The sequence below is a fragment of the Phalangium opilio genome, unplaced genomic scaffold (genome assembly GCF_054372755.1).
Source record: "Phalangium opilio isolate 3A_F unplaced genomic scaffold, DU_Popi_V2 ptg000217l_1, whole genome shotgun sequence".
Lineage (NCBI taxonomy): Eukaryota > Metazoa > Arthropoda > Arachnida > Opiliones > Phalangiidae > Phalangium > Phalangium opilio.
In genome coordinates, this window is record NW_028324218.1 from 12,417,204 (window position 1) to 12,443,855 (window position 26,652).

Here is a 26,652-nt window from a genome sequence, read left to right on the forward strand (position 1 = left end):
TAGATTATAAATATTAAAGTAAAAATTGTTATTGAAATAAATAATTTTTGAGTAATTTTTCCGTTTTTTTCCTTCATGATTGGAGATTCGGTATTCGGCCGAATATTACGAAATATTCGGCCGAATACCGAATACGAAAAAAATGGCCGAATAGGCCGAATACCGAATAGTAACCGAATATTCGTGGCATCACTAGTCAGAAGTTGGAAGTGTTCTAGCTAACTGAAAGCCGTGCAATGTGTTTCTAGCGAACTGAAGATACACAATAGAAATCCTTTTAAATTTATTTCCTCTCGAAAATTTGCTTTCCCCTGAAGGAAATTCTCTATTGTGTATCTTCAGTTCGCTAGAACCACATTGCACGGTTTTCAGTTAGTTAGATCCCTTCCCCAACTTTTGCCCCAGCGGGGATTCGAAAATGGGAACGGTCGCTCCATTCTTAGTGTCGATGCTCGGTTTTCAGATCGTTAGAACTCTTTTCGATGGAAGAAGGCCTTCAAGGCAAGGAAATAAGTTGTTTACTTAGTGATGAAATAACAAACTTTCCAAAATATTCTTTAAAAATATGAATCTTATGGGTACTGGATATTTTATCTAGTTTTATCAGAAGCCGATTAGGCTTTACACATGAAGTACGTAACATGTGCCTGGGGGAGCTACACGATATTCTCTAAGCTCCTAGGAAAGAACCTCCCCTTACGCGGAGGGAAATAGTTCAGTAACGCGGCTCTTTCGGATCCATCCGATCCTTCCGCCTTAAGAACCGATTTACCAGGTACATAAATTGGGGAACTACTAAAACGACTGAGTAGGGTGTCTAAAATATTCTTTAGATAAAACTATTCACAATACCAAAGATTATTTCGGAGTAAGGCGTTAAAATGTTATCAATCTGGGTAGCTTTTGCTTGGACTATTTAAGACGCCATGCATCTGTTTTTTACGATGAATGTTTTCTGTTCTCGCGGTTACGGCGAGCTCAGCCGCCGGCGGCTCGGGAATCGGGATACCGGCACCATACCGCTGTTACCTAGACAAGGCCTAGTGTAGTTTTAGAGTCTATTATTATTCGCATAGCTATTTTTCTGTTGAAATTAGGGAACTAGTATAAATATTGAGTAGAGTGTCTGAAATATTCTTTAGTTAAAACTATTCCCAATACGAAAGATTATTTGGGACTAAAGCACGAAAATCTTTTAATCTGGGTAGCTTTTGCTTGGAATATTTAAGACGCCGTGTATCTGTTTTTTAACGAGGTATTTTTCTGTTCTCGCCGTTACGGCAAGTCCGGCCGCCGGCGGCTCGAGATGCGCCGCTCGGCCTCAGCCGCTGATATCTAGCCAAGGCTTAGTGTAGTTTTCGTGCTTAATTTTATTTGCAGAGCTATTTTTCGGTTGAAATTTAAAGAAAATCTTATAAATCTGGGTAGCTTTTGCTTGGACTATTTAAGACGCCGTGTATCTGTTTTTTAACGAGGTATTTTTCTGTTCTCGCCGTTACGGCAAGCCCGGCCGCCGGCGGCTCGAGATGCGCCGCTCGGCCTCAGCCGCTGATATCTAGCCAAGGCTTAGTGTAGTTTTCGTGTCTAATTTTATTCGCAGATCTATTTTTCTGTTGAAATTTAATGAAAATCTTATAATATTTAGTTGAAGACTTATTAAATGTCTCGAAAAATTTCGAAACTTTAGCTTTAAAACGTTAAATATTTTATAACGACTACCGAAATTCGCCTTCCGGGCTTCCCGGTTATGTCGACGGCGAGGTCGAGTCCAGGCTAGGAAATAAGACAGGTTTACAGGTCAAAAACCAGTTTATTAATAGCTTGGACCACTTTTTTTATTCAAAACGTGAGGGTCACTGGTCCCAATGACTAGTTTATTAATTGCAAATCTATAGGAGAACAAGGGTGGGGACCAGTCTGGAGACCAGTTTATTATTTCGGAAACTAGGGGGTCACTGGTCCCAAGGACTAGTTTAAAAATTATGCTTATTTCCCAGCCTGGACTCGAGTCGAGTTCCCATTCAAGAAAATAGTAATAGCCGTCGCCGATTGGTCTGGCATTAAAGAGGTTATCTATGATTAGGGGGCTCATGATTGGTTAAAAGCTTTTTTGTTCGTCTGCTTAGTTTTTACTTCGGGAATATCATGAAATCCATGGCCAAAGCTTTGGAAAAATGGGACTTACGTACTTTATGTGTGAAGCATAATCCGCTTTTGGTTTTATGATCATAATTATGATTTTAAAGAGTAAGTAAAGACATTTTCCTGGAAAGGTTAATTCCTTCATTTTTAGTAAATATGAAGTGAAAAATGTTCATTTCTAAAGTTTTATAAAAATCTGACGAGCGGTTATTGAATTATAATGAAAACAAAACGAGATTTAGAAAAGGCAACTTTTGTAAACATTGAACACGTGCAATATAGATCTGACGTCAAGAGAGGTGGCTCCGTTATTGGCTGGTATAATGCATTAGTTTGTTATGGGAAGGCGTGTCTAATTCAGTCCCTCTAAGATAATATCTCTGACTGGATACTACCAAATACTACCGCGGCTAGTGAAAAACTCCCAGACCGCTTCGGTTTCCTACTAAAGGCGACCGTATGGGATTGGGATCATCGCTTCATCGATGCCGGGCCGAAAGCCCGCGTTACCCCGCCGTCCCCGCGTATAACACGCTCGTAAGCCTTGGCGCCCAATTTGGTCTGTAGAATATTATAAACTACCCCAATTTTACGTCTATCAATTGAATTCGATAAAATTTCACCTTGGAAATTCAATTTATACTTTATACTTTATACGCCAACCGTGTATTTTTAAAAGGAGACTGGCTGCACTGGAGCCAGTAGGAGTCGAGAAACTAACTGGTGGGAAAATATGGAAAGAAAAGTACCAATTTTACTACTATCAGAGCGGTCTAAATCCCTAAGCTATGACGTCAGACAGCAGAGACAAATTCAATTCTATTTGGCGGCAATTTTAGCACCTCCTTTTTTATCAATATTTGAAGTTAATTTTTAAATATTTAGAGGTGGATTTTTGGTGAAAATTTGTTTTATTCTGAATGAGGACGTTGAAATCTATAGAAATGTATGATTTCTATAGAAATTTAAGGAGTAGTCAAAATGTCTTTACTTACTCTTTAATATCAAGCAACCTACTTGTAGAGATGAGTCACTTGTTTAAGTTTGTGATCGATATTGTTTTTAAATTCGCTACTTCATATCTTTCAACGTTATGTGCTCCTTGTTTTGCACATATCCAGTGGGGGACTTCCATAAAATTCATAACCTTTAAAATTATCCCAAAGACTTCACTAATTGTGCAAATCAAATTCCATCATATTGTTGAATGCTCAATATTGAAATAACGGTAAAATTGTATTGAGTATATTGATTATATTCCACATGATATGTACAGACTGTTAAAAAAGTCTTTGCGCGTTGCGTTTTTCGCACATATTTTACTATATTTCAAAAACCATTCAAGCTAGCGCTCTGGAATAAAGTGCGTTATAAAAGTTTTGCATTTCTCTTTCATATTTTACCCGTTCCAAAGTTGTCCTTTGCATACTTATACCGGAAACCGGAAATGTCAAAATTATCAACTTTGAAAATATTGATTTCTCGAGGATATAAATGCGATTTTCGGATTCCTTGGGGTCTATTCACATTTGAAAAGTGTTCACCAAATTGAATTCCGATGAATAGGTCACGAGTAATCAGCCTTTATTCAAAATCTGGCAAACTTGGTTAGAGTGGCGATAATTCATCATCGAGTATCGAATCTTTGTCGTAATAATGCTTGTTAGATGTTATGGCACCTTATGCGTATATATATGATTGGTCCTGTGGCGCAATACTTTGAAACAAATCAGACGTTCATTAAAGGGATGGTGAAGTGGAAAATAAAGTAATTTTTTATTGATTCTTCTATAAGACCGATCTGCATAGTGAAGCCTCCAGGAAATAACACCGATCGATTTTTAAACTACGATTAGTTTGAAATTTCATGAATAATTTTAAATAAGGACCTCCGACCAATCGCGTAGCGCCCTGCCTTTTTATCAACAATTTTCTCTTGGCACGCTCCGTGTTGAATAAATTTATCGCGAGACTTGAAAAAATTTGCGCGATGTGACAATTGTGGCGCGAGACATGGAGCGTGCCACGAAAATTTTGTTAACAAAAAGGCACGGCGTTACGGGATTGGTCGGAGTTCCTTTTTTGAAATTATTCTTAAAATCTTAACCTAATTTGAATATTTAAATCAATGGGAGGTATTTCCTGAATTTTTCATTATGCATACTGGTCTCATGATTAGTAGAAGAATCAATAAAAAAATCACTTTATTTTACTCTTCCCACTCCCTTTAAGAGAAAACTCGCGTCTTTTGAAGAGGAGAAGCGGTTTGAAAATATTGTTATTTGGACCATGATATCATAATATTTAGAACTAACATTAATTACGTTTGTGTCTTCAGCCCAGTCAAAATCTCATTCATGATGGCATATGCACTGCACGAGATCCCTTCAAACAGAAAAATTCGACTATTCCATACATGAAACAACTTCAGAGAAGAGGGCTTCTATGCTAGGAATGTTCGCTACGCGATTGAGCTTCTTTAAACGGAGCCTGAGGCTGGCTATAGCCTCCCGTGTTTATCGCAAATGTGAGGCCAGGGATAGATTTAATTTTAGAAGTGGGAATAGAGAATAGAGTAATCTAGGAGCGCGTCAAATTCCCGGACCCTCTTTCACGGAAAGGAGGGGTATGAAAAAAGAGGCGTGTCATAGCGACAAAGGTAAAAAGGAATAACGTCATAAAAAACTAGTTTAAGTGAGCCAATCTGAAATTTTAAACTTTTTATTACCTGTTGGAGGGAGGTGCTCTATACTGGGCTATGAGTCGGACTGAATTAAACGCTAACCGTTCTCTATTCCTACCTCTAAAATTAAAGCTATCTCTGTTGAGGCTTAATAATAAAGCCGACCGCAACCAAAGCATGGGCGTATTTCACAACTGACGTTCAAATAGAAAAGTCTAAAAATTAAATGAAACAAAAAATTAATGCCGGTAAGAATGATCACAACCGAAAATAACAGGTAACAGCTAAAACGAACCCGAACTTGAAGTTGGTCTCTCTGTGCTGCTGGTCTGCTACTCCTTTCGTTTATTTTCTATGGCAAAAATACTAACTTTGGGAGGTATTGGGGATATTAGGCCATTTTGTGTTTTAAGACTTTTGTGTAGGAAAGAAAACGACCCTGTTTAAAGAAACTTTGGATAATTTTTAATATTTAGTTAAAAGTTGAAATTTATTTATAAAATTTGGACGAAAATTTTTAAATAACAAGACTTCCTTTGAGTTTCAAATCGAAGAATGTTCGTGTGCTTTATTGAACAATTTTTTACAAAATAGACAGTCACTTTCAGTTTCAATTGTTGCTTTTATTGGACATCCCCTAGCCGTTGAAGGAAGGATGCAGAGGAAAATAGAGTGATTTTTTGATCGATTTTTCTTATAATAAGACCATTATATGCACAGTGAAACATCCAGGAAATACAGTCTCCGAATGATTTTAAAATTCAAATTAGGTTCAGATTTTAAAGATAATTTGAAATAAGCACCACTGACTAATAGCTTAACGCCCTGCCTTCTTGTTAACAAAATTTTTAAATTTCCGTTGCACGCTCTCGCGCCACGATAGTCACATCGCAAGCAACTTTTATTAAATCTCGCGATAAATTTCATTCGGCGTGGAGCGTGCCACGAGAATTTTTTCAATAGGAAGGCAGGGCGTTACGCGATGGGTCGGAGGTCATTATTTCAAATTTTCCGTAAAATCTGAACATAATTTGAATCATTCGGATATATTTCCTGGATGTTTCACTGTGCAGAACGGTCTTATAATTAGTAGAAGAATCGATAAAAAATTATTTGATTTTTCATTTCACCCTCCCATTAAACACATTCTTAATCGTATTCTAAAAGACAGACATAAACTCGAATGAAATTAGGAGGTAAAGCATTGTAATATTAAAAATAGAGATCCGCCCTGTTCGCTGGTATTTTTTTCTCCGTATGAGTAACCAGCCCACGTCGTGACCGGTATTAATATTAATAACTAAATTAAAACATTGTTTTAGTGTATGGTTTCAGGCTCAGCAGGACAATTGCCCAGCCCATACGTCCAGACTCGTTGCAAGATTTCTGGAGAACGAAGGAATTGACGCTTTGGATTGGCCCGACTTGAACCCGATTTAGCGTTTAAGTCTGTCATTTAATAAAAGATTAAAAATGTGTTTAAGGGCTAAGGGAGGTTAAGTAAAATATTAAGCTACAATTGAAACTGACACTGACAGTCTTGTTTGTAATAAATAGTTCAAGAACGAAGACGGTATTTCCTGGACGTTTCACTATGCAAAATGGTCTTATAATTAGAAGAAGAATCGATAAAAAAATCACTTTATTGTCCTCTTCATCCTTCCTTTAACGGCTAGGGGATGTCCAATAAAGTATCAAGCAACAATTGAAACTGAAAGTGACTGTCTTTTTTGTAAAAAATAGTTCAATAAAGCACACGAACATACTTAAATTTGAAACTCAAAGGAAGTCTTGTTATTTAACAATTTTCGTCCAAATATTAAAAATAAATTTCAACTTTTAACTAAATATTAAAAATTATCCAAAGTTTCGTTAAACAGGGTCGTTTTCTTTCCTACACAATAAAAGTCTAAAACACAAAATGGCCTAACATCCAAATGCCTCCCAAAGTTAGTATTTTTGCCATAGAAAATAAACGAAAGGAGTAGCAGACCAGCAGCGCAGAGAGACCAACTTCAAGTGTTTACCGTTCGGGTTCATTTTAGCTGTTAGCTGTTATTTTCAGTTGTGATCATTGTTACCGGCATTCATTTTTTTTTTTTCATTTAATTTTTAGGTTTTGCCATCGGTAGCTTTGAACGTCAGTTGTGAAATACGCCTTTGCCCATTTTTGGTTGCGGTCGGCTTTATTATTAAGCCTCAACAGAGATAGATTTAATTTTAGAGGTAGGAATAGAGAACGGTTAGCGTTTAATTCAGTCCGACTCAGAGCCCAGTATAGAGCCCCTCCCTCCAACAGGTAATAAAAAGTTTAAAATTTCAGATTGGCTCACTTAAACTAGTTTTTTATGACGTTATTCCTTTTTACCTTTGTCGCTATGACACGCCTCTTTTTTCATACCCCTCCTTTCCGTGAAAGAGGGTCCGGGAATTTGACGCGCTCCTAGATTACTCTATTCTCTATTCCCACTTCTAAAATTAAATCTATCCCTGGCCTCACATTTGCGATAAACACGGGAGGCTATAGCCAGCCTCAGGCTCCGTTTAAAGAAGCTCAATCGCGTAGCGAACATTCCTAGCATAGAAGCCCTCTTCTCTGAAGTTGTTTCATGTATGGAATAGTCGAATTTTTCTGTTTGAAGGGATCTCGTGCAGTGCATATGCCATCATGAATGAGATTTTGACTGGGCTGAAGACACAAACGTAATTAATGTTAGTTCTAAATATTATGATATCATGGTCCAAATAACAATATTTTCAAACCGCTTCTCCTCTTCAAAAGACGCGAGTTTTCTCTTAAAGGGAGTGGGAAGAGTAAAATAAAGTGATTTTTTTATTGATTCTTCTACTACTCATGAGACCAGTATGCATAATGAAAAATTCAGGAAATACCTCCCATTGATTTAAATATTCAAATTAGGTTAAGATTTTAAGAATAATTTCAAAAAAGGAACTCCGACCAATCCCGTAACGCCGTGCCTTTTTGTTAACAAAATTTTCGTGGCACGCTCCATGTCTCGCGCCACAATTGTCACATCGCGCAAATTTTTTCAAGTCTCGCGATAAATTTATTCAACACGGAGCGTGCCAAGAGAAAATTGTTGATAAAAAGGCAGGGCGCTACGCGATTGGTCGGAGGTCCTTATTTAAAATTATTCATGAAATTTCAAACTAATCGTAGTTTAAAAATCGATCGGTGTTATTTCCTAGAGGCTTCACTATGCAGATCGGTCTTATAGAAGAATCAATAAAAAATTACTTTATTTTCCACTTCACCATCCCTTTAATGAACGTCTGATTTGTTTCAAAGTATTGCGCCACAAGACCAATCATATATATACGCATTAGGTGCCATAACATCTAACAAGCATTATTACGACAAAGATTCGATACTCTATGATGAATTATCGCCACTCTAACCAAGTTTGCCAGATTTTGAATAAAGGCTGATTACTCGTGACCTATTCATCGGAATTGAATTTGGTGAACACTTTTCAAATATGAATCGACCCCAAGGAATCCGAAAATGTCGGGATGGCTGAGTGGTCTAAGGCGTCAGATTTAAGCTCTGATCCTCGTATGAGAGCGTGGGTTCGAACCCCATTTGTGACAACGAATTTTTACCTCTCCGAGTGACGTATGTCACGGAGAGGTTCTAATTTCGACGTGTCTGTCTGTCTGTCTGTCTTGTGTGTGTCAGTCTGTTGTTATTGACTTACACCCCAGGGGACCGCGTTCGCAGTTTTCAAATCGGAGCAAACGTTTTCCCAAATTCCGGACCGCATTTACAGTTCCCGCAAATTTGGAAAATTGAATTCCACTTACAATGGCTATTATCCATTGCCTATCTAACACCACTATCCTCAGGCCATTTGTCCATCATACTGACTTCTATAATCCACCTTCATCTGCTCTTTGTCCATCCCACATGGACACCAGTCTGTACACACTGGCTTCTACACACCACCATTTTCTGGTCTTTATCCATCCCACTTGGACACCAGTTTGTACACACAAGCTTCTACACACCACCATCTTCTGGTCTTTGTCCATCCCACATGGAACACCAGTCTGTAAACACTGGCTTCAAATCCCCAACATCTTCAAGTCTTTGACCATCCCACATGGACACCAGTCTGTACACACTGGTTTCTACACACCACCATCTTCTGGTCATTGTTTTTGTCCATCCCACATGGACACCAGTCTGCACACCTGGCTTCTACTCCATCATCATCCTTAAGGTTAAGACATACGCGGCGATCGGCCAGGGTTAAGAGAAACGTCCGGCCTCCCTAAGGTGGGGCTTCCACCAAAGGTTCACGCAATTGCGCTGTTCTTACCCATAGCTGCGATTCGAAACCCTTATATACTACCTATTTTAGTAAGGCGAAGCAACCGGCGTATGCTTCATTTCAAACGCCAATATTAGTCAAGTCTCTCAAGAATGTTTAATTGTTCTTTTTTAAAACGATGTAACGTTCAATAAGGCGAATAACTAACGAAGAAAATATTAAATATTTATTATATTTATTTTAATATTTAAGATAATCTTGTTTCTCAATTCAAAATTAATACGGAAAGAGATAAAAAGCAGTCCATGTTATTATAGTGCCGCAGTGCTCTGCGTTAGAAGTTCGTTTTGTTTTGATGTGTAAAGAAATCCTACAGAACCATAATATTCCCTTTATCCTTAATATAAAGTGAATATGATGAAATATTTTTCGTAATTATGATGCATTTAGTGCTTTTGTAGCTTTAAAGCTCTGTTTCATTTTGATATTCCAAAGATTTTTTTTAATATTATTATTTGAAATGTCTGTTTATATATTACTTAAGCTATACTACATCTGTATATAGAATAATCCTTGGTTTAGTAATTTCATGAAGAAAGCTAAGATGTAGACTCCGGCGGGTATATCTAGTATTACTTGCAATAATATTAGTGAAATATAGAGTAAATAATTGAGACCTGAGGTGAAGTAAACTTTGGGTTTTGATTTTCGTGTCTGAAATGAAGAGACATCAACGGTTCAGAGTGAGCCGAAAGTTAAATACACTCTTAAATAATCAGGTTAAGATTTTATAATAGAAGAAAAGATCATGGTGGCAGTTAGATTAGTAGCGCTAAGCTACAGAGTTTTTATTCTCTTTATGGTGCGCATTGGCTATCAGTGCGTCTAGCTACAATTTAGCTTTGGTATTATTTAACGTTAAAACTCATGTTGGCAAAGTAAGAATATTGTTGAGGTGAGACGAGACGATAGTGTTTACACTGCTAACCAGTTGTGAATGTAGCTATCAGAATATAGGGTAAACAGCTGAAGCATAGACTTCATTTCCTGTTCTTTTTGCCATTAACTGATTTCCATGTGACCAAGATTTATCCTTATTGGATGTAAAATGTCGTCTGCTTTACTGTATATTCGCTATGCTTGGAATACTGCTTCAATATTTCGTAAATTTTTACTTCAAAAAAGAGAAATAATTCCATATCTAGGTAAATAACTTTGTAGTAATAGACCTCTTGACTCGGAGAGGTAATATTTTGGTTTTCCCAATTTGTTTCATTTTAATAACATATATCTCATACTCAGGAAAGGCTTCTCTAGTATGGCAACTAGGGAGTGGCTTAATAGAGCTTAGAATTCCGAGAGGTATTTTGGGGTTATACTATAGCTTCATTTTCAAAGAAAACGTTTAAAAGCGTGTCAGTATGGCCGAGTGGTCTAAGGCGTCAGAGTTAAGCTCTGATCCTCGTATGAGGGCGTGGGTTCGAACCCCACTTCTGATAACGAATTGTTTCATTTTAATGACACATATCTCAAACTCAGGAAAGGCTTCTCTAGTATGGCAACGAATGAGTAGCTTTATGGAGCATAGAATTCCGAGAGGTATTTCGGAGCTGTATTATAGCTTCACTTTCAAGGAAAACGTTTTCGAGCGTGTCAGGATGGCCGAGTGGTCTAAGGCGTCAGATTTAAGCTCTGATCCTCGTATGAGGGCGTGGGTTCGAACACCACTTCTGACAACGATTTGTTTCATTTTAAAAACATATATCTTATACTCAGGAAAGGCTTCTCTAGTATGGCAACTAGGGAGTGGCTTTATGGAGCTTTGAATTCCGATAGGTATTTTGGGGTTATACTATAGCATCATTTTCAAGGAAAACGTTGGGAAGCGTGTCAGGATGGCCGAGTGGTCTAAGGCGTCAGATTCAAGCTCTGATCCTCGTATGAGGGCGTGGGTTCGATCTCCACTTCTGACAACGAATTGTTTCATTTTAATGACACATATCTCAAACTCAGGAAAGGCTCCTCTACTATGGACACGAATGAGAAGCGCTATGGAGCATAGAATTCCGAGAGGTATTTCGGAGCTGTACTATAGCTTCATTTTCAAGGAAAACGATTTAAGAGTGTCAGGATGTCCGAGTGGTCTAAAGCGTCAGATTTAAGCTCTGATCCTCGTATGAGGGCGTGGGATCTAACCCAACTTCTGACAACGAATTGTTTCATTTTAATAACTTATATCTCATACTCAGGAAAGGCTTCTCTAGTATGGCAACTAGGGAGTGGCTTTATGGAGCTTAGAATTCCGAGAGGTATTTGGGGTTATACTATAGCTTCATTTTCAAAGAAAACGTTTAAGAGCGTGTCAGGATGGCCGAGTGGTCTAAGGCGTCAGATTTAAGGTCTGATCCTCGTATGAGGGCGTGGGTTCGAACCCCACTTCTGACAACGAATTATTTCATTTTAATGACACATATCTAAAACTCAGGAAAGGCTTCTAGAGTATGGCAACGAATGAGTAGCTTTATGGAGCATAGAACTCCGAGAGGTATTTCGGAGCTGTACAATAGCTTCATTTTCAAGGAAAACGATTTAAGAGTGTCAGGATAGCCGAGCGGTCTATGGCGTCAGAATTAAGCTCTGATCTTCGTATGAGGGCGTGGGTTCGAATCCCACTTCTGACAACGAATTTTTTCATTTTAAAAACATATATCTCATACTCAGGAAAGGCTTCACTAGTATGGCAACTAGGAAGTGGCTTTATGGAGCTTAGAATTCCGAGAGGTATTTTGGGGTTATACTATAGCTTCATTTTCAAGGAAAACATTGGAAAGCGTGTCCGGATGGCCGAGTGGTCTAAGACGTCAGATTTAAGCTCTGATCCTCGTATGAGGGCGTGGGTTCGAACCCCACTTCTGATAACGAATTGTTTCATTTTAATGACACATATCTCAAACTCAGGAAAGGCTTCTCTAGTATGGCAACGAATGAGTAGCTTTATGGAGCATAGAATTCCGAGAGGTATTTCGGAGCTGTACTATAGCTTCACTTTCAAGGAAAACGTTTTCGAGCGTGTCAGGATGGCCGAGTGGTCTAAGGCGTCAGATTTAAGCTCTGATCCTCGTATGAGGGCGTGGGTTCGAACTCCACTTCTGACAACGAATTGTTTCATTTTAATGACACATATCTCAAACTCAGGAAAGGCTCCTCTAGTATGGACACGAATGAGAAGCGCTATGGAGCATAGAATTCCGAGAGGTATTTCGGAGCTGTACTATAGCTTCATTTTCAAGGAAAACGATTTAAGAGTGTCAGGATGTCCGAGTGGTCTAAAGCGTCAGGTTTAAGCTCTGATCCTCGTATGAGGGCGTGGGTTCGAACCCCACTTCTGACAACGAATTATTTCATTTTAAAAACATATATCACATACTCAAGAAAGGCTTCTCTAGTATGGCAACTAGGGAGTGGCTTTATGGAGCTTAGAATTCTGAGAGGTATTTTGGGGTTATACTATAGATTAATTTTCAAGGAAAACGTTGGAAAGCGTGTGAGGATGGCCGAGTGGTCTAAGGCGTCCGATTTAAGCTCTGATTCTTGTTTGAGGGCGTGGGTTCGAACCCCACTTCTGACAACGAATTATTTCATTTTAAAAACATATATCACATACTCAGGAAAGGCTTCTCTAGTATGGCAACTAGGGAGTGGCTTTATGGAGCTTAGAATTCTGAGAGGTATTTTGGGGTTATACTATAGATTCATTTTCAAGGAAAACGTTGGAAAGCGTGTCAGGATGGCCGAGTGGTCTAAGGCATCCGATTTACGTCTGATCCTCGTATGAGGGCGTGGGTTCGAACCCCACTTCTGACAACGAATTGTTTCATTTTAAAAACATATATCACATACTCAGGAAAGGCTTCTCTATTATGGCAACTAGGGAGTGGCTTTATGGAGCTTAGAATTCTGAGAGGTATTTTGAGGTTATACTATAGATTCATTTTCAAGGAAAACGTTGGAAAGCATGTCAGGATGGCCGAGTGGTCTAAGGCGTCAGATTTAAGCTCTGATCCTCGTATGAGGGCGTGGGTTCGAACCCCACTTCTGACAACGAAATATTTCATTTTAATAACATATATTGCATACTCAGGAAAGGCTTCTCTAGTATGGCAACGAGTGAGTAGCTTTATGGAGCTTAGAATTCCGAGAGGTATTTTGGGGTTATAGTATAGATTCATTTTCAAGGAAAGCGTGTCAGGATGGCCGAGTGGTATAAGGCGTCAGATTTAAGCTCTGATCCTCGTATGAGGGCGTGGGTTCGAACCCCACTTCTGACAACGAATTATTTCATTTTAATGACACATATCTAAAACTCAGGAAAGGCTTCTAGAGTATGGCAACGAATGAGTAGCTTTATGGAGCATAGAACTCCGAGAGGTATTTCGGAGCTGTACAATAGCTTCATTTTCAAGGAAAACGATTTAAGAGTGTCAGGATAGCCGAGCGGTCTATGGCGTCAGAATTAAGCTCTGATCTTCGTATGAGGGCGTGGGTTCGAATCCCACTTCTGACAACGAATTTTTTCATTTTAAAAACATATATCTCATACTCAGGAAAGGCTTCTCTAGTATGGCAACTAGGGAGTGGCTTTATGGAGCTTAGAATTCCGAGAGGTATTTTGGGGTTATACTATAGCTTCATTTTCAAGGAAAACAATGGAAACCGTGTCCGGATGGCCGAGTGGTCTAAGACGTCAGATTTAAGCTCTGATCCTCGTATGAGGGCGTGGGTTCGAACCCCACTTCTGATAACGAATTGTTTCATTTTAATGACACATATCTCAAACTCAGGAAAGGCTTCTCTAGTATGGCAACGAATGAGTAGCTTTATGGAGCATAGAATTCCGAGAGGTATTTCGGAGCTGTACTATAGCTTCACTTTCAAGGAAAACGTTTTCGAGCGTGTCAGGATGGCCGAGTGGTCTAAGGCGTCAGATTTAAGCTCTGATCCTCGTATGAGGGCGTGGGTTCGAACTCCACTTCTGACAACGAATTGTTTCATTTTAATGACACATATCTCAAACTCAGGAAAGGCTCCTCTAGTATGGACACGAATGAGAAGCGCTATGGAGCATAGAATTCCGAGAGGTATTTCGGAGCTGTACTATAGCTTCATTTTCAAGGAAAACGATTTAAGAGTGTCAGGATGTCCGAGTGGTCTAAAGCGTCAGGTTTAAGCTCTGATCCTCGTATGAGGGCGTGGGTTCGAACCCCACTTCTGACAACGAATTATTTCATTTTAAAAACATATATCACATACTCAAGAAAGGCTTCTCTAGTATGGCAACTAGGGAGTGGCTTTATGGAGCTTAGAATTCTGAGAGGTATTTTGGGGTTATACTATAGATTAATTTTCAAGGAAAACGTTGGAAAGCGTGTCAGGATGGCCGAGTGGTCTAAGGCGTCCGATTTAAGCTCTGATTCTTGTTTGAGGGCGTGGGTTCGAACCCCACTTCTGACAACGAAATATTTCATTTTAATAACATATATTGCATACTCAGGAAAGGCTTCTCTAGTATGGCAACGAGTGAGTAGCTTTATGGAGCTTAGAATTCCGAGAGGTATTTTGGGGTTATAGTATAGATTCATTTTCAAGGAAAGCGTGTCAGGATGGCCGAGTGGTATAAGGCGTCAGATTTAAGCTCTGATCCTCGTATGAGAGCGTGGGTTCGAACCCCACTTCTGACATCGAATTTTTTCATTTTAAAAACATATATCACATACTCAGGAAAGGCTTCTCTAGTATGGCAACTAGGGAGTGGCTTTATGGAGCTTAGAATTCTGAGAGGTATTTTGGGGTTATACTATAGATTCATTTTCAAGGAAAACCTTGGAAAGCGTGTCAGGATGGCCGAGTGGTCTAAGGCGTCCGATTTAAGCTCTGATCCTCGTATGAGGGCGTGGGTTCGAACCCCACTTCTGACAACGAATTGTTTCATTTTAAAAACATATATCACATACTCAGGAAAGGCTTCTCTAGTATGGCAACTAGGGAGTGGCTTTATGGAGCTTAGAATTCTGAGAGGTATTTTGGGGTTATACTATAGATTCATTTTCAAGAAAAACGTTGGAAAGCGTGTCAGGATGGCCGAGTGGTCTAAGGCGTCCGATTTAAGCTCTGATCCTCGTATGAGGGCGTGGGTTCGAACCCCACTTCTGACAACGAATTTTTTCATTTTAAAAACATATATCTCATACTCAGGAAAGGCTTCTCTAGTATGGCAACGAGTGAGTAGCTTTATGGAGCTTAGAATTCCGAGAGGTATTTTGGGGTTAAAGTATAGATTCATTTTCAAGAAAAGCGTGTCAGGATGGCCGAGTGGTCTAAGGCGTCAGATTTAAGTTCTGATCCTCGTATGAGGGCGTGGGTTCGAGCCCCACTTCTGACATCGAATTTTTTCATTTTAACAACATATATCTGATACTCAGGAAAGGCTTCTCTAGTATGGCAAAGAGTGAGTAGCGTTATGGAGCATAGAATTCCGAGAGGTATTTCGGAGCTGTACTATAGCTTCATTTTCAAGGAAAACGTTTAAGAGCGTGTCAAGATGGCCGAGTGGTCTAAGGCGTCAGATTTAAGCTCTGATCCTCGTATGAGGGCGTGGGTTCGAACCCCACTCCTGACAACGAATTTTTCATTTTAATAACATATATCTCATACTCAGGAAAGGCTTCTCTAGTATGGCAACGAGTGAGTAGCTTTATGGAGCTTAGAATTCCGAGAGGTATTTTGGGGTTATAGTATAGATTCATTTTCAAAGAAAGCGTGTCAGGATGGCCGAGCGGTCTAAGGCGTCAGATTTAAGCTCTGATCCTCGTATGAGGGCGTGGGTTCGAACCCCACTTCTGACAACGAATTGTTTCATTTTAAAAACATATATCACATACTCAGGAAAGGCTTCTCTAGTATGGCAACTAGGGAGTGGCTTTATGGAGCTTAGAATTCTGAGAGGTATTTTGGGGTTATACTATAGATTCATTTTCAAGGAAAACCTTGGAAAGCGTGTCAGGATGGCCGAGTGGTCTAAGGCGTCAGATTTAAGCTCTGATCCTCGTATGAGGGCGTGGGTTCGAACCCCACTTCTGACAACGAATTGTTTCATTTTAAAAACATATATCACATACTCAGGAAAGGCTTCTCTAGTATGGCAACGAGTGAGTAGCTTTATGGAGCTTAGAATTCCGAGAGGTATTTTGGGGTTATAGTATAGATTCATTTTCAAGGAAAGCGTGTCAGGATGGCCGAGTGGTCTAAGGCGTCAGATTTAAGCTCTGATCCTCGTATGAGGGCGTGGGTTCGAACCCCAGTTCTGGCAACGAATTGATTCATTTTAATGACACATATCTCAAACTCAGGAAAGGCTTCTCTAGTATGGCAACGAATGAGTAGCTTCATGGAGCATAGAATTCCGAGAGGTATTTCGGAGCTGTACTATAGCTTCACTTTCAAGGAAAACGTTTTCGAGCGTGTCAGGATGGCCGAGTGGTCTAAGGCGTCAGATTTAAGCTCTGATCCTCGTATGAGGGCGTGGGTTCGAACACCACTTCTGACAACGATTTGTTTCATTTTAAAAACATATATCTCATACTCAGGAAAGGCTTCTCTAGTATGGCAACTAGGGAGTGGCTTTATGGAGCTTTGAATTCCGAGAGGTATTTTAGGGTTATACTATAGCATCATTTTCATGGAAAAATTTGGAAAGCGTGCCAGGATGGCCGAGAGGTCTAAGGCGTCAGATTTAAGCTCTGATCCTCGTATGAGAGCGTGGGTTCGAACCCCACTTCTGACATCGAATTTTTTCATTTTAACAACATATATCTCATACTCAGGAAAGGCTTCTCTAGTATGGCAACGAGTGAGTAGCTTTATGGAGCTTAGAATTCCGAGAGGTATTTTGGGGTTATAGTATAGATTCATTTTCAAGAAATGCGTGTCAGGATGGCCGAGTGGTATAAGGCGTCAGATTTAAGCTCTGATCCTCGTATGAGAGCGTGGGTTCGAACCCCACTTCTGACATCGAATTTTTTCATTTTAACAACATATATCTCATACTCAGGAAAGGCTTCTCTAGCATGGCAAAGAGTGAGTAGCGTTATGGAGCATAGAATTCCGAGAGGTATTTCGGAGCTGTACTATAGCTTCATTTTCAAGGAAACCTGTTAAGAGCGTGTCAAGATGGCCGAGTGGTCTAAGGCGTCAGATTTAAGCTCTGATCATCGTATGAGGGCGTGGGTTCGAACCCCACTTCTGACAACGAATTTTTCATTTTAATAACATATATCTCATACTTAGGAAGGGCTTCTCTAGTATGGCAACGAGTGAGTAGCTTTATGGAGCTTAGAATTCTGAGAGGTATTTTGAGGTTATACTATAGATTCATTTTCAAGGAAAACGTTGGAAAGCGTGTCAGGATGGCCGAGTGGTCTAAGGCGTCAGATTTAAGCTCTGATCCTCGTATGAGGGCGTGGGTTCGAACCCCACTTCTGGCAACGAAATATTTCATTTTAATAACATATATCTCATACTCAGGAAAGGCTTCTCTAGTATGGCAACTAGGGAGTGGCTTTATGGAGCTTAGAATTCTGAGAGGTATTTTGGGGTTATATTATAGATTCATTTTCAAGGAAAACGTTGGAAAGCGTGTCAGGATGGCCGAGTGGTCTAAGGCGTCCGATTTAAGCTCTGATCCTCGTATGAGGGCGTGGGTTCGAACCCCACTTCTGACAAAGAATTGTTTCATTTTAAAACATATATCTCAAACTCAGGAAAGGCTTTTCGAGTATGGCAACGAGTGAGTAGCGTTATGGAGCATAGAATTCCGAGAGGTATTTCGGAGCTGTACTATAGCTTCATTTTCAAGGAAAACAATTAAGAGCGTGTCAAGATGGCCGAGTGGTCTAAGGCGTCAGATTTAAGCTCTGATCCTCGTATGAGGGCGTGGGTTCGAACCCCACTTCTGACAACGAATTTTTCATTTTAATAACATATATCTCATACTCAGGAAAGGCTTCTCTAGTATGGCAACGAGTGAGTAGCTTTATGGAGCTTAGAATTCCGAGAGGTATTTTGGGGTTATAGTATAGATTCATTTTCAAAGAAAGCGTGTCAGGATGGTCGAGCGGTCTAAGGCGTCAGATTTAAGCTCTGATCCTCGTATGAGGGCGTGGGTTCGAACCCCACTTCTGACAACGAATTATTTCATTTTAAAAACATATATCACATACTCAGGAAAGGCTTCTCTAGTATGGCAACTAGGGAGTGGCTTTATGGAGCTTAGAATTCTGAGAGGTATTTTGGGGTTATACTATAGATTCATTTTCAAGGAAAACATTGGAAAGCGTGTCAGGATGGCCGAGTGGTCTAAGGCATCCGATTTACGTCTGATCCTCGTATGAGGGCGTGGGTTCGAACCCCACTTCTGACAACGAATTGTTTCATTTTAAAAACATATATCACATACTCAGGAAAGGCTTCTCTATTATGGCAACTAGGGAGTGGCTTTATGGAGCTTAGAATTCTGAGAGGTATTTTGAGGTTATACTATAGATTCATTTTCAAGGAAAACGTTGGAAAGCATGTCAGGATGGCCGAGTGGTCTAAGGCGTCAGATTTAAGCTCTGATCCTCGTATGAGGGCGTGGGTTCGAACCCCACTTCTGACAACGAAATATTTCATTTTAATAACATATATTGCATACTCAGGAAAGGCTTCTCTAGTTTGGCAACGAGTGAGTAGCTTTATGGAGCTTAGAATTCCGAGAGGTATTTTGGGGTTATAGTATAGATTCATTTTCAAGGAAAGCGTGTCAGGATGGCCGAGTGGTATAAGGCGTCAGATTTAAGCTCTGATCCTCGTATGAGAGCGTGGGTTCGAACCCCACTTCTGACATCGAATTTTTTCATTTTAACAACATATATCTCATACTCAGGAAAGGCTTCTCTAGTATGGCAAAGAGTGAGTAGCGTTATGGAGCAAAGAATTCCGAGAGGTATTTCGGAGCTGTACTATAGCTTCATTTTCAAGGAAAACGTTTAAGAGCGTGTCAAGATGGCCGAGTGGTCTAAGGCGTCAGATTTAAGCTCTGATCCTCGTATGAGGGCGTGGGTTCGAACCCCACTTCTGACAACGAATTTTTCATTTTAATAACATATATCTCATACTTAGGAAAGGCTTCTCTAGTATGGCAACGAGTGAGTAGCTTTATGGAGCTTAGAATTCTGAGAGGTATTTTGAGGTTATACTATAGATTCATTTTCAAGGAAAACGTTGGAAAGCGTGTCAGGATGGCCGAGTGGTCTAAGGCGTCAGATTTAAGCTCTGATCCTCGTATGAGGGCGTGGGTTCGAACCCCACTTCTGGCAACGAATTGATTCATTTTAATGACACATATCTCAAACTCAGGAAAGGCTTCTCTAGTATGGCAACGAATGAGTAGCTTCATGGAGCATAGAATTCCGAGAGGTATTTCGGAGCTGTACTATAGCTTCACTTTCAAGGAAAACGTTTTCGAGCGTGTCAGGATGGCCGAGTGGTCTAAGGCGTCAGATTTAAGCTCTGATCCTCGAATGAGGGCGTGGGTTCGAACACCACTTCTGACAACGATTTGTTTCATTTTAAAAACATATATCTCATACTCAGGAAAGGCTTCTCTAGTATGGCAACTAGGGAGTGGCTTTATGGAGCTTAGAATTCTGAGAGGTATTTTGAGGTTATACTATAGATTCATTTTCAAGGAAAACGTTGGAAAGCATGTCAGGATGGCCGAGTGGTCTAATGCGTCAGATTTAAGCTCTGATCCTCGTATGAGGGCGTGGGTTCGAACCCCACTTCTGACAACGAAATATTTCATTTTAATAACATATATTGCATACTCAGGAAAGGCTTCTCTAGTATGGCAACGAGTGAGTAGCTTTATGGAGCTTAGAATTCCGAGAGGTATTTTGGGGTTATAGTATAGATTCATTTTCAAGGAAAGCGTGTCAGGATGGCCGAGTGGTATAAGGCGTCAGATTTAAGCTCTGATCCTCGTATGAGAGCGTGGGTTCGAACCCCACTTCTGACATCGAATTTTTTCATTTTAACAACATATATCTCATACTCAGGAAAGGCTTCTATAGTATGGCAAAGAGTGAGTAGCGTTATGGAGCAAAGAATTCCGAGAGGTATTTCGGAGCTGTACTATAGCTTCATTTTCAAGGAAAACGTTTAAGAGCGTGTCAAGATGGCCGAGTGGTCTAAGGCGTCAGATTTAAGCTCTGATCCTCGTATGAGGGCGTGGGTTCGAACCCCACTCCTGACAACGAATTTTTCATTTTAATAACATATATCTCATACTCAGGAAAGGCTTCTCTAGTATGGCAACGAGTGAGTAGCTTTATGGAGCTTAGAATTCCGAGAGGTATTTTGGGGTAATAGTATAGATTCATTTTCAAAGAAAGCGTGTCAGGATGGCTGAGCGGTCTAAGGCGTCAGATTTAAGCTCTGATCCTCGTATGAGGGCGTGGGTTCGAACCCCACTTCTGACAACGAATTGTTTCATTTTAAAAACATATATCACATACTCAGGAAAGGCTTCTCTAGTATGGCAACTAGGGAGTGGCTTTATGGAGCTTAGAATTCTGAGAGGTATTTTGGGGTTATACTATAGATTCATTTTCAAGGAAAACCTTGGAAAGCGTGTCAGGATGGCCGAGTGGTCTAAGGCGTCCGATTTAAGCTCTGATCCTCGTATGAGGGCGTGGGTTCGAACCCCACTTCTGACAACGAATTGTTTCATTTTAAAAACATATATCACATACTCAGGAAAGGCTTCTCTAGTATGGCAACGAGTGAGTAGCTTTATGGAGCTTAGAATTCCGAGAGGTATTTTGGGGTTATAGTATAGATTCATTTTCGAGAAATGCGTGTCAGGATGGCCGAGTGGTATAAGGCGTCAGATTTAAGCTCTGATCCTCGTATGAGGGCGTGGGTTCGAACCCCAGTTCTGGCAACGAATTGATTCATTTTAATGACACATATCTCAAACTCAGGAAAGGCTTCTGTAGTATGGCAACGAATGAGTAGCTTCATGGAGCATAGAATTCCGAGAGGTATTTCGGAGCTGTACTATAGCTTCACTTTCAAGGAAAACGTTTTCGAGCGTGTCAGGATGGCCGAGTGGTCTAAGGCGTCAGATTTAAGCTCTGATCCTCGTATGAGGGCGTGGGTTCGAACACCACTTCTGACAACGATTTGTTTCATTTTAAAAACATATATCTCATACTCAGGAAAGGCTTCTCTAGTATGGCAACTAGGGAGTGGCTTTATGGAGCTTTGAATTCCGAGAGGTATTTTAGGGTTATACTATAGCATCATTTTCATGGAAAAATTTGGAAAGCGCGCCAGGATGGCCGAGAGGTCTAAGGCGTCAGATTTAAGCTCTGATCCTCGTATGAGAGCGTGGGTTCGAACCCCACTTCTGACATCGAATTTTTTCATTTTAACAACATATATCTCATACTCAGGAAAGGCTTCTCTAGTATGGCAACGAGTGAGTAGCTTTATGGAGCTTAGAATTCCGAGAGGTATTTTGGGGTTATAGTATAGATTCATTTTCGAGAAATGCGTGTCAGGATGGCCGAGTGGTATAAGGCGTCAGATTTAAGCTCTGATCCTCGTATGAGAGCGTGGGTTCGAACCCCACTTCTGACATCGAATTTTTTCATTTTAACAACATATATCTCATACTCAGGAAAGGCTTCTCTAGCATGGCAAAGAGTGAGTAGCGTTATGGAGCATAGAATTCCGAGAGGTATTTCGGAGCTGTACTATAGCTTCATTTTCAAGGAAACCTTTTAAGAGCGTGTCAAGATGGCCGAGTGGTCTAAGGCGTCAGATTTAAGCTCTGATCATCGTATGAGGGCGTGGGTTCGAACCCCACTTCTGACAACGAATTTTTCATTTTAATAACATATATCTCATACTTAGGAAGGGCTTCTCTAGTATGGCAACGAGTGAGTAGCTTTATGGAGCTTAGAATTCTGAGAGGTATTTTGAGGTTATACTATAGATTCATTTTCAAGGAAAACGTTGGAAAGCGTGTCAGGATGGCCGAGTGGTCTAAGGCGTCAGATTTAAGCTCTGATCCTCGTATGAGAGCGTGGGTTCGAACCCCACTTCTGACATCGAATTTTTTCATTTTAACAACATATATCTCATACTCAGGAAAGGCTTCTATAGTATGGCAAAGAGTGAGTAGCGTTATGGAGCAAAGAATTCCGAGAGGTATTTCGGAGCTGTACTATAGCTTCATTTTCAAGGAAAACGTTTAAGAGCGTGTCAAGATGGCCGAGTGGTCTAAGGCGTCAGATTTAAGCTCTGATCCTCGTATGAGGGCGTGGGTTCGAACCCCACTCCTGACAACGAATTTTTCATTTTAATAACATATATCTCATACTCAGGAAAGGCTTCTCTAGTATGGCAACGAGTGAGTAGCTTTATGGAGCTTAGAATTCCGAGAGGTATTTTGGGGTAATAGTATAGATTCATTTTCAAAGAAAGCGTGTCAGGATGGCTGAGCGGTCTAAGGCGTCAGATTTAAGCTCTGATCCTCGTATGAGGGCGTGGGTTCGAACCCCACTTCTGACAACGAATTGTTTCATTTTAAAAACATATATCACATACTCAGGAAAGGCTTCTCTAGTATGGCAACTAGGGAGTGGCTTTATGGAGCTTAGAATTCTGAGAGGTATTTTGGGGTTATACTATAGATTCATTTTCAAGGAAAACCTTGGAAAGCGTGTCAGGATGGCCGAGTGGTCTAAGGCGTCCGATTTAAGCTCTGATCCTCGTATGAGGGCGTGGGTTCGAACTCCACTTCTGACAACGAATTGTTTCATTTTAAAAACATATATCACATACTCAGGAAAGGCTTCTCTAGTATGGCAACGAGTGAGTAGCTTTATGGAGCTTAGAATTCCGAGAGGTATTTTGGGGTTATAGTATAGATTCATTTTCAAGGAAAGCGTGTCAGGATGGCCGAGTGGTCTAAGGCGTCAGATTTAAGCTCTGATCCTCGTATGAGGGCGTGGGTTCGAACCCCAGTTCTGGCAACGAATTGATTCATTTTAATGACACATATCTCAAACTCAGGAAAGGCTTCTGTAGTATGGCAACGAATGAGTAGCTTCATGGAGCATAGAATTCCGAGAGGTATTTCGGAGCTGTACTATAGCTTCACTTTCAAGGAAAACGTTTTCGAGCGTGTCAGGATGGCCGAGTGGTCTAAGGCGTCAGATTTAAGCTCTGATCCTCGTATGAGGGCGTGGGTTCGAACACCACTTCTGACAACGATTTGTTTCATTTTAAAAACATATATCTCATACTCAGGAAAGGCTTCTCTAGTATGGCAACTAGGGAGTGGCTTTATGGAGCTTTGAATTCCGAGAGGTATTTTAGGGTTATACTATAGCATCATTTTCATGGAAAAATTTGGAAAGCGCGCCAGGATGGCCGAGAGGTCTAAGGCGTCAGATTTAAGCTCTGATCCTCGTATGAGAGCGTGGGTTCGAACCCCACTTCTGACATCGAATTTTTTCATTTTAACAACATATATCTCATACTCAGGAAAGGCTTCTCTAGTATGGCAACGAGTGAGTAGCTTTATGGAGCTTAGAATTCCGAGAGGTATTTTGGGGTTATAGTATAGATTCATTTTCGAGAAATGCGTGTCAGGATGGCCGAGTGGTATAAGGCGTCAGATTTAAGCTCTGATCCTCGTATGAGAGCGTGGGTTCGAACCCCACTTCTGACATCGAATTTTTTCATTTTAACAACATATATCTCATACTCAGGAAAGGCTTCTCTAGCATGGCAAAGAGTGAGTAGCGTTATGGAGCATAGAATTCCGAGAGGTATTTCGGAGCTGTACTATAGCTTCATTTTCAAGGAAACCTTTTAAGAGCGTGTCAAGATGGCCGAGTGGTCTAAGGCGTCAGATTTAAGCTCTGATCATCGTATGAGGGCGTGGGTTCGAACCCCACTTCTGACAACGAATTTTTCATTTTAATAACATATATCTCATACTTAGGAAGGGCTTCTCTAGTATGGCAACGAGTGAGTAGCTTTATGGAGCTTAGAATTCTGAGAGGTATTTTGAGGTTATACTATAGATTCATTTTCAAGGAAAACGTTGGAAAGCGTGTCAGGATGGCCGAGTGGTCTAAGGCGTCAGATTTAAGCTCTGATCCTCGTATGAGAGCGTGGGTTCGAACCCCACTTCTGACATCGAATTTTTTCATTTTAACAACATATATCTCATACTCAGGAAAGGCTTCTATAGTATGGCAAAGAGTGAGTAGCGTTATGGAGCAAAGAATTCCGAGAGGTATTTCGGAGCTGTACTATAGCTTCATTTTCAAGGAAAACGTTTAAGAGCGTGTCAAGATGGCCGAGTGGTCTAAGGCGTCAGATTTAAGCTCTGATCCTCGTATGAGGGCGTGGGTTCGAACCCCACTCCTGACAACGAATTTTTCATTTTAATAACATATATCTCATACTCAGGAAAGGCTTCTCTAGTATGGCAACGAGTGAGTAGCTTTATGGAGCTTAGAATTCCGAGAGGTATTTTGGGGTAATAGTATAGATTCATTTTCAAAGAAAGCGTGTCAGGATGGCTGAGCGGTCTAAGGCGTCAGATTTAAGCTCTGATCCTCGTATGAGGGCGTGGGTTCGAACCCCACTTCTGACAACGAATTGTTTCATTTTAAAAACATATATCACATACTCAGGAAAGGCTTCTCTAGTATGGCAACTAGGGAGTGGCTTTATGGAGCTTAGAATTCTGAGAGGTATTTTGGGGTTATACTATAGATTCATTTTCAAGGAAAACCTTGGAAAGCGTGTCAGGATGGCCGAGTGGTCTAAGGCGTCCGATTTAAGCTCTGATCCTCGTATGAGGGCGTGGGTTCGAACCCCACTTCTGACAACGAATTGTTTCATTTTAAAAACATATATCACATACTCAGGAAAGGCTTCTCTAGTATGGCAACGAGTGAGTAGCTTTATGGAGCTTAGAATTCCGAGAGGTATTTTGGGGTTATAGTATAGATTCATTTTCAAGGAAAGCGTGTCAGGATGGCCGAGTGGTCTAAGGCGTCAGATTTAAGCTCTGATCCTCGTATGAGGGCGTGGGTTCGAACCCCAGTTCTGGCAACGAATTGATTCATTTTAATGACACATATCTCAAACTCAGGAAAGGCTTCTGTAGTATGGCAACGAATGAGTAGCTTCATGGAGCATAGAATTCCGAGAGGTATTTCGGAGCTGTACTATAGCTTCACTTTCAAGGAAAACGTTTTCGAGCGTGTCAGGATGGCCGAGTGGTCTAAGGCGTCAGATTTAAGCTCTGATCCTCGTATGAGGGCGTGGGTTCGAACACCACTTCTGACAACGATTTGTTTCATTTTAAAAACATATATCTCATACTCAGGAAAGGCTTCTCTAGTATGGCAACTAGGGAGTGGCTTTATGGAGCTTTGAATTCCGAGAGGTATTTTAGGGTTATACTATAGCATCATTTTCATGGAAAAATTTGGAAAGCGCGCCAGGATGGCCGAGAGGTCTAAGGCGTCAGATTTAAGCTCTGATCCTCGTATGAGAGCGTGGGTTCGAACCCCACTTCTGACATCGAATTTTTTCATTTTAACAACATATATCTCATACTCAGGAAAGGCTTCTCTAGTATGGCAACGAGTGAGTAGCTTTATGGAGCTTAGAATTCCGAGAGGTATTTTGGGGTTATAGTATAGATTCATTTTCGAGAAATGCGTGTCAGGATGGCCGAGTGGTATAAGGCGTCAGATTTAAGCTCTGATCCTCGTATGAGAGCGTGGGTTCGAACCCCACTTCTGACATCGAATTTTTTCATTTTAACAACATATATCTCATACTCAGGAAAGGCTTCTCTAGCATGGCAAAGAGTGAGTAGCGTTATGGAGCATAGAATTCCGAGAGGTATTTCGGAGCTGTACTATAGCTTCATTTTCAAGGAAACCTTTTAAGAGCGTGTCAAGATGGCCGAGTGGTCTAAGGCGTCAGATTTAAGCTCTGATCATCGTATGAGGGCGTGGGTTCGAACCCCACTTCTGACAACGAATTTTTCATTTTAATAACATATATCTCATACTTAGGAAGGGCTTCTCTAGTATGGCAACGAGTGAGTAGCTTTATGGAGCTTAGAATTCTGAGAGGTATTTTGAGGTTATACTATAGATTCATTTTCAAGGAAAACGTTGGAAAGCGTGTCAGGATGGCCGAGTGGTCTAAGGCGTCAGATTTAAGCTCTGATCCTCGTATGAGAGCGTGGGTTCGAACCCCACTTCTGACATCGAATTTTTTCATTTTAACAACATATATCTCATACTCAGGAAAGGCTTCTATAGTATGGCAAAGAGTGAGTAGCGTTATGGAGCAAAGAATTCCGAGAGGTATTTCGGAGCTGTA

At 40.5% G+C, this 26,652-nt stretch overlaps 38 non-coding genes across 38 annotated transcripts; all 38 read left to right on the forward strand.

Moving 5' to 3' along the window:
- The first annotated feature begins 11,009 nt into the window (after positions 1–11,009).
- On the forward strand, positions 11,010–11,093 carry TRNAL-CAA (transfer RNA leucine (anticodon CAA)). The gene has a single exon. It is a non-coding gene; the product is annotated as a tRNA-Leu (tRNA).
- Positions 11,094–11,481: 388 nt separating this feature from the next.
- On the forward strand, positions 11,482–11,565 carry TRNAL-UAA (transfer RNA leucine (anticodon UAA)). The gene has a single exon. It is a non-coding gene; the product is annotated as a tRNA-Leu (tRNA).
- A 626-nt stretch (positions 11,566–12,191) lies between these two features.
- On the forward strand, positions 12,192–12,275 carry TRNAL-UAA (transfer RNA leucine (anticodon UAA)). Its single transcript has one exon. It is a non-coding gene; the product is annotated as a tRNA-Leu (tRNA).
- Positions 12,276–13,137: 862 nt separating this feature from the next.
- On the forward strand, positions 13,138–13,221 carry TRNAL-UAA (transfer RNA leucine (anticodon UAA)). The gene has a single exon. It is a non-coding gene; the product is annotated as a tRNA-Leu (tRNA).
- A 143-nt stretch (positions 13,222–13,364) lies between these two features.
- Positions 13,365–13,448, forward strand: TRNAL-UAA (transfer RNA leucine (anticodon UAA)). Its single transcript has one exon. It is a non-coding gene; the product is annotated as a tRNA-Leu (tRNA).
- A 626-nt stretch (positions 13,449–14,074) lies between these two features.
- On the forward strand, positions 14,075–14,158 carry TRNAL-UAA (transfer RNA leucine (anticodon UAA)). Its single transcript has one exon. It is a non-coding gene; the product is annotated as a tRNA-Leu (tRNA).
- Positions 14,159–14,774: 616 nt separating this feature from the next.
- On the forward strand, positions 14,775–14,858 carry TRNAL-UAA (transfer RNA leucine (anticodon UAA)). Its single transcript has one exon. It is a non-coding gene; the product is annotated as a tRNA-Leu (tRNA).
- Positions 14,859–15,011: 153 nt separating this feature from the next.
- Positions 15,012–15,095, forward strand: TRNAL-UAA (transfer RNA leucine (anticodon UAA)). Its single transcript has one exon. It is a non-coding gene; the product is annotated as a tRNA-Leu (tRNA).
- A 153-nt stretch (positions 15,096–15,248) lies between these two features.
- On the forward strand, positions 15,249–15,332 carry TRNAL-UAA (transfer RNA leucine (anticodon UAA)). Its single transcript has one exon. It is a non-coding gene; the product is annotated as a tRNA-Leu (tRNA).
- A 143-nt stretch (positions 15,333–15,475) lies between these two features.
- On the forward strand, positions 15,476–15,559 carry TRNAL-UAA (transfer RNA leucine (anticodon UAA)). The gene has a single exon. It is a non-coding gene; the product is annotated as a tRNA-Leu (tRNA).
- Positions 15,560–15,712: 153 nt separating this feature from the next.
- Positions 15,713–15,796, forward strand: TRNAL-UAA (transfer RNA leucine (anticodon UAA)). Its single transcript has one exon. It is a non-coding gene; the product is annotated as a tRNA-Leu (tRNA).
- Positions 15,797–15,938: 142 nt separating this feature from the next.
- TRNAL-UAA (transfer RNA leucine (anticodon UAA)) lies at positions 15,939–16,022 on the forward strand. Its single transcript has one exon. It is a non-coding gene; the product is annotated as a tRNA-Leu (tRNA).
- A 153-nt stretch (positions 16,023–16,175) lies between these two features.
- TRNAL-UAA (transfer RNA leucine (anticodon UAA)) lies at positions 16,176–16,259 on the forward strand. The gene has a single exon. It is a non-coding gene; the product is annotated as a tRNA-Leu (tRNA).
- Positions 16,260–17,103: 844 nt separating this feature from the next.
- TRNAL-UAA (transfer RNA leucine (anticodon UAA)) lies at positions 17,104–17,187 on the forward strand. The gene has a single exon. It is a non-coding gene; the product is annotated as a tRNA-Leu (tRNA).
- Positions 17,188–17,576: 389 nt separating this feature from the next.
- Positions 17,577–17,660, forward strand: TRNAL-UAA (transfer RNA leucine (anticodon UAA)). The gene has a single exon. It is a non-coding gene; the product is annotated as a tRNA-Leu (tRNA).
- Positions 17,661–17,813: 153 nt separating this feature from the next.
- TRNAL-UAA (transfer RNA leucine (anticodon UAA)) lies at positions 17,814–17,897 on the forward strand. Its single transcript has one exon. It is a non-coding gene; the product is annotated as a tRNA-Leu (tRNA).
- A 152-nt stretch (positions 17,898–18,049) lies between these two features.
- On the forward strand, positions 18,050–18,133 carry TRNAL-UAA (transfer RNA leucine (anticodon UAA)). The gene has a single exon. It is a non-coding gene; the product is annotated as a tRNA-Leu (tRNA).
- Positions 18,134–18,275: 142 nt separating this feature from the next.
- Positions 18,276–18,359, forward strand: TRNAL-UAA (transfer RNA leucine (anticodon UAA)). Its single transcript has one exon. It is a non-coding gene; the product is annotated as a tRNA-Leu (tRNA).
- Positions 18,360–18,748: 389 nt separating this feature from the next.
- Positions 18,749–18,832, forward strand: TRNAL-UAA (transfer RNA leucine (anticodon UAA)). Its single transcript has one exon. It is a non-coding gene; the product is annotated as a tRNA-Leu (tRNA).
- A 143-nt stretch (positions 18,833–18,975) lies between these two features.
- On the forward strand, positions 18,976–19,059 carry TRNAL-UAA (transfer RNA leucine (anticodon UAA)). The gene has a single exon. It is a non-coding gene; the product is annotated as a tRNA-Leu (tRNA).
- A 153-nt stretch (positions 19,060–19,212) lies between these two features.
- Positions 19,213–19,296, forward strand: TRNAL-UAA (transfer RNA leucine (anticodon UAA)). Its single transcript has one exon. It is a non-coding gene; the product is annotated as a tRNA-Leu (tRNA).
- Positions 19,297–19,448: 152 nt separating this feature from the next.
- On the forward strand, positions 19,449–19,532 carry TRNAL-UAA (transfer RNA leucine (anticodon UAA)). The gene has a single exon. It is a non-coding gene; the product is annotated as a tRNA-Leu (tRNA).
- Positions 19,533–19,922: 390 nt separating this feature from the next.
- On the forward strand, positions 19,923–20,006 carry TRNAL-UAA (transfer RNA leucine (anticodon UAA)). Its single transcript has one exon. It is a non-coding gene; the product is annotated as a tRNA-Leu (tRNA).
- Positions 20,007–20,149: 143 nt separating this feature from the next.
- Positions 20,150–20,233, forward strand: TRNAL-UAA (transfer RNA leucine (anticodon UAA)). The gene has a single exon. It is a non-coding gene; the product is annotated as a tRNA-Leu (tRNA).
- A 153-nt stretch (positions 20,234–20,386) lies between these two features.
- Positions 20,387–20,470, forward strand: TRNAL-UAA (transfer RNA leucine (anticodon UAA)). Its single transcript has one exon. It is a non-coding gene; the product is annotated as a tRNA-Leu (tRNA).
- Positions 20,471–20,612: 142 nt separating this feature from the next.
- TRNAL-UAA (transfer RNA leucine (anticodon UAA)) lies at positions 20,613–20,696 on the forward strand. Its single transcript has one exon. It is a non-coding gene; the product is annotated as a tRNA-Leu (tRNA).
- Positions 20,697–20,849: 153 nt separating this feature from the next.
- Positions 20,850–20,933, forward strand: TRNAL-UAA (transfer RNA leucine (anticodon UAA)). Its single transcript has one exon. It is a non-coding gene; the product is annotated as a tRNA-Leu (tRNA).
- Positions 20,934–21,777: 844 nt separating this feature from the next.
- TRNAL-UAA (transfer RNA leucine (anticodon UAA)) lies at positions 21,778–21,861 on the forward strand. Its single transcript has one exon. It is a non-coding gene; the product is annotated as a tRNA-Leu (tRNA).
- Positions 21,862–22,250: 389 nt separating this feature from the next.
- Positions 22,251–22,334, forward strand: TRNAL-UAA (transfer RNA leucine (anticodon UAA)). Its single transcript has one exon. It is a non-coding gene; the product is annotated as a tRNA-Leu (tRNA).
- Positions 22,335–22,487: 153 nt separating this feature from the next.
- TRNAL-UAA (transfer RNA leucine (anticodon UAA)) lies at positions 22,488–22,571 on the forward strand. Its single transcript has one exon. It is a non-coding gene; the product is annotated as a tRNA-Leu (tRNA).
- Positions 22,572–22,713: 142 nt separating this feature from the next.
- Positions 22,714–22,797, forward strand: TRNAL-UAA (transfer RNA leucine (anticodon UAA)). The gene has a single exon. It is a non-coding gene; the product is annotated as a tRNA-Leu (tRNA).
- Positions 22,798–23,878: 1,081 nt separating this feature from the next.
- Positions 23,879–23,962, forward strand: TRNAL-UAA (transfer RNA leucine (anticodon UAA)). The gene has a single exon. It is a non-coding gene; the product is annotated as a tRNA-Leu (tRNA).
- A 389-nt stretch (positions 23,963–24,351) lies between these two features.
- TRNAL-UAA (transfer RNA leucine (anticodon UAA)) lies at positions 24,352–24,435 on the forward strand. Its single transcript has one exon. It is a non-coding gene; the product is annotated as a tRNA-Leu (tRNA).
- Positions 24,436–24,588: 153 nt separating this feature from the next.
- On the forward strand, positions 24,589–24,672 carry TRNAL-UAA (transfer RNA leucine (anticodon UAA)). Its single transcript has one exon. It is a non-coding gene; the product is annotated as a tRNA-Leu (tRNA).
- A 142-nt stretch (positions 24,673–24,814) lies between these two features.
- Positions 24,815–24,898, forward strand: TRNAL-UAA (transfer RNA leucine (anticodon UAA)). The gene has a single exon. It is a non-coding gene; the product is annotated as a tRNA-Leu (tRNA).
- Positions 24,899–25,051: 153 nt separating this feature from the next.
- On the forward strand, positions 25,052–25,135 carry TRNAL-UAA (transfer RNA leucine (anticodon UAA)). Its single transcript has one exon. It is a non-coding gene; the product is annotated as a tRNA-Leu (tRNA).
- An 844-nt stretch (positions 25,136–25,979) lies between these two features.
- On the forward strand, positions 25,980–26,063 carry TRNAL-UAA (transfer RNA leucine (anticodon UAA)). Its single transcript has one exon. It is a non-coding gene; the product is annotated as a tRNA-Leu (tRNA).
- A 389-nt stretch (positions 26,064–26,452) lies between these two features.
- On the forward strand, positions 26,453–26,536 carry TRNAL-UAA (transfer RNA leucine (anticodon UAA)). The gene has a single exon. It is a non-coding gene; the product is annotated as a tRNA-Leu (tRNA).
- Positions 26,537–26,652: the final 116 nt, after the last annotated feature.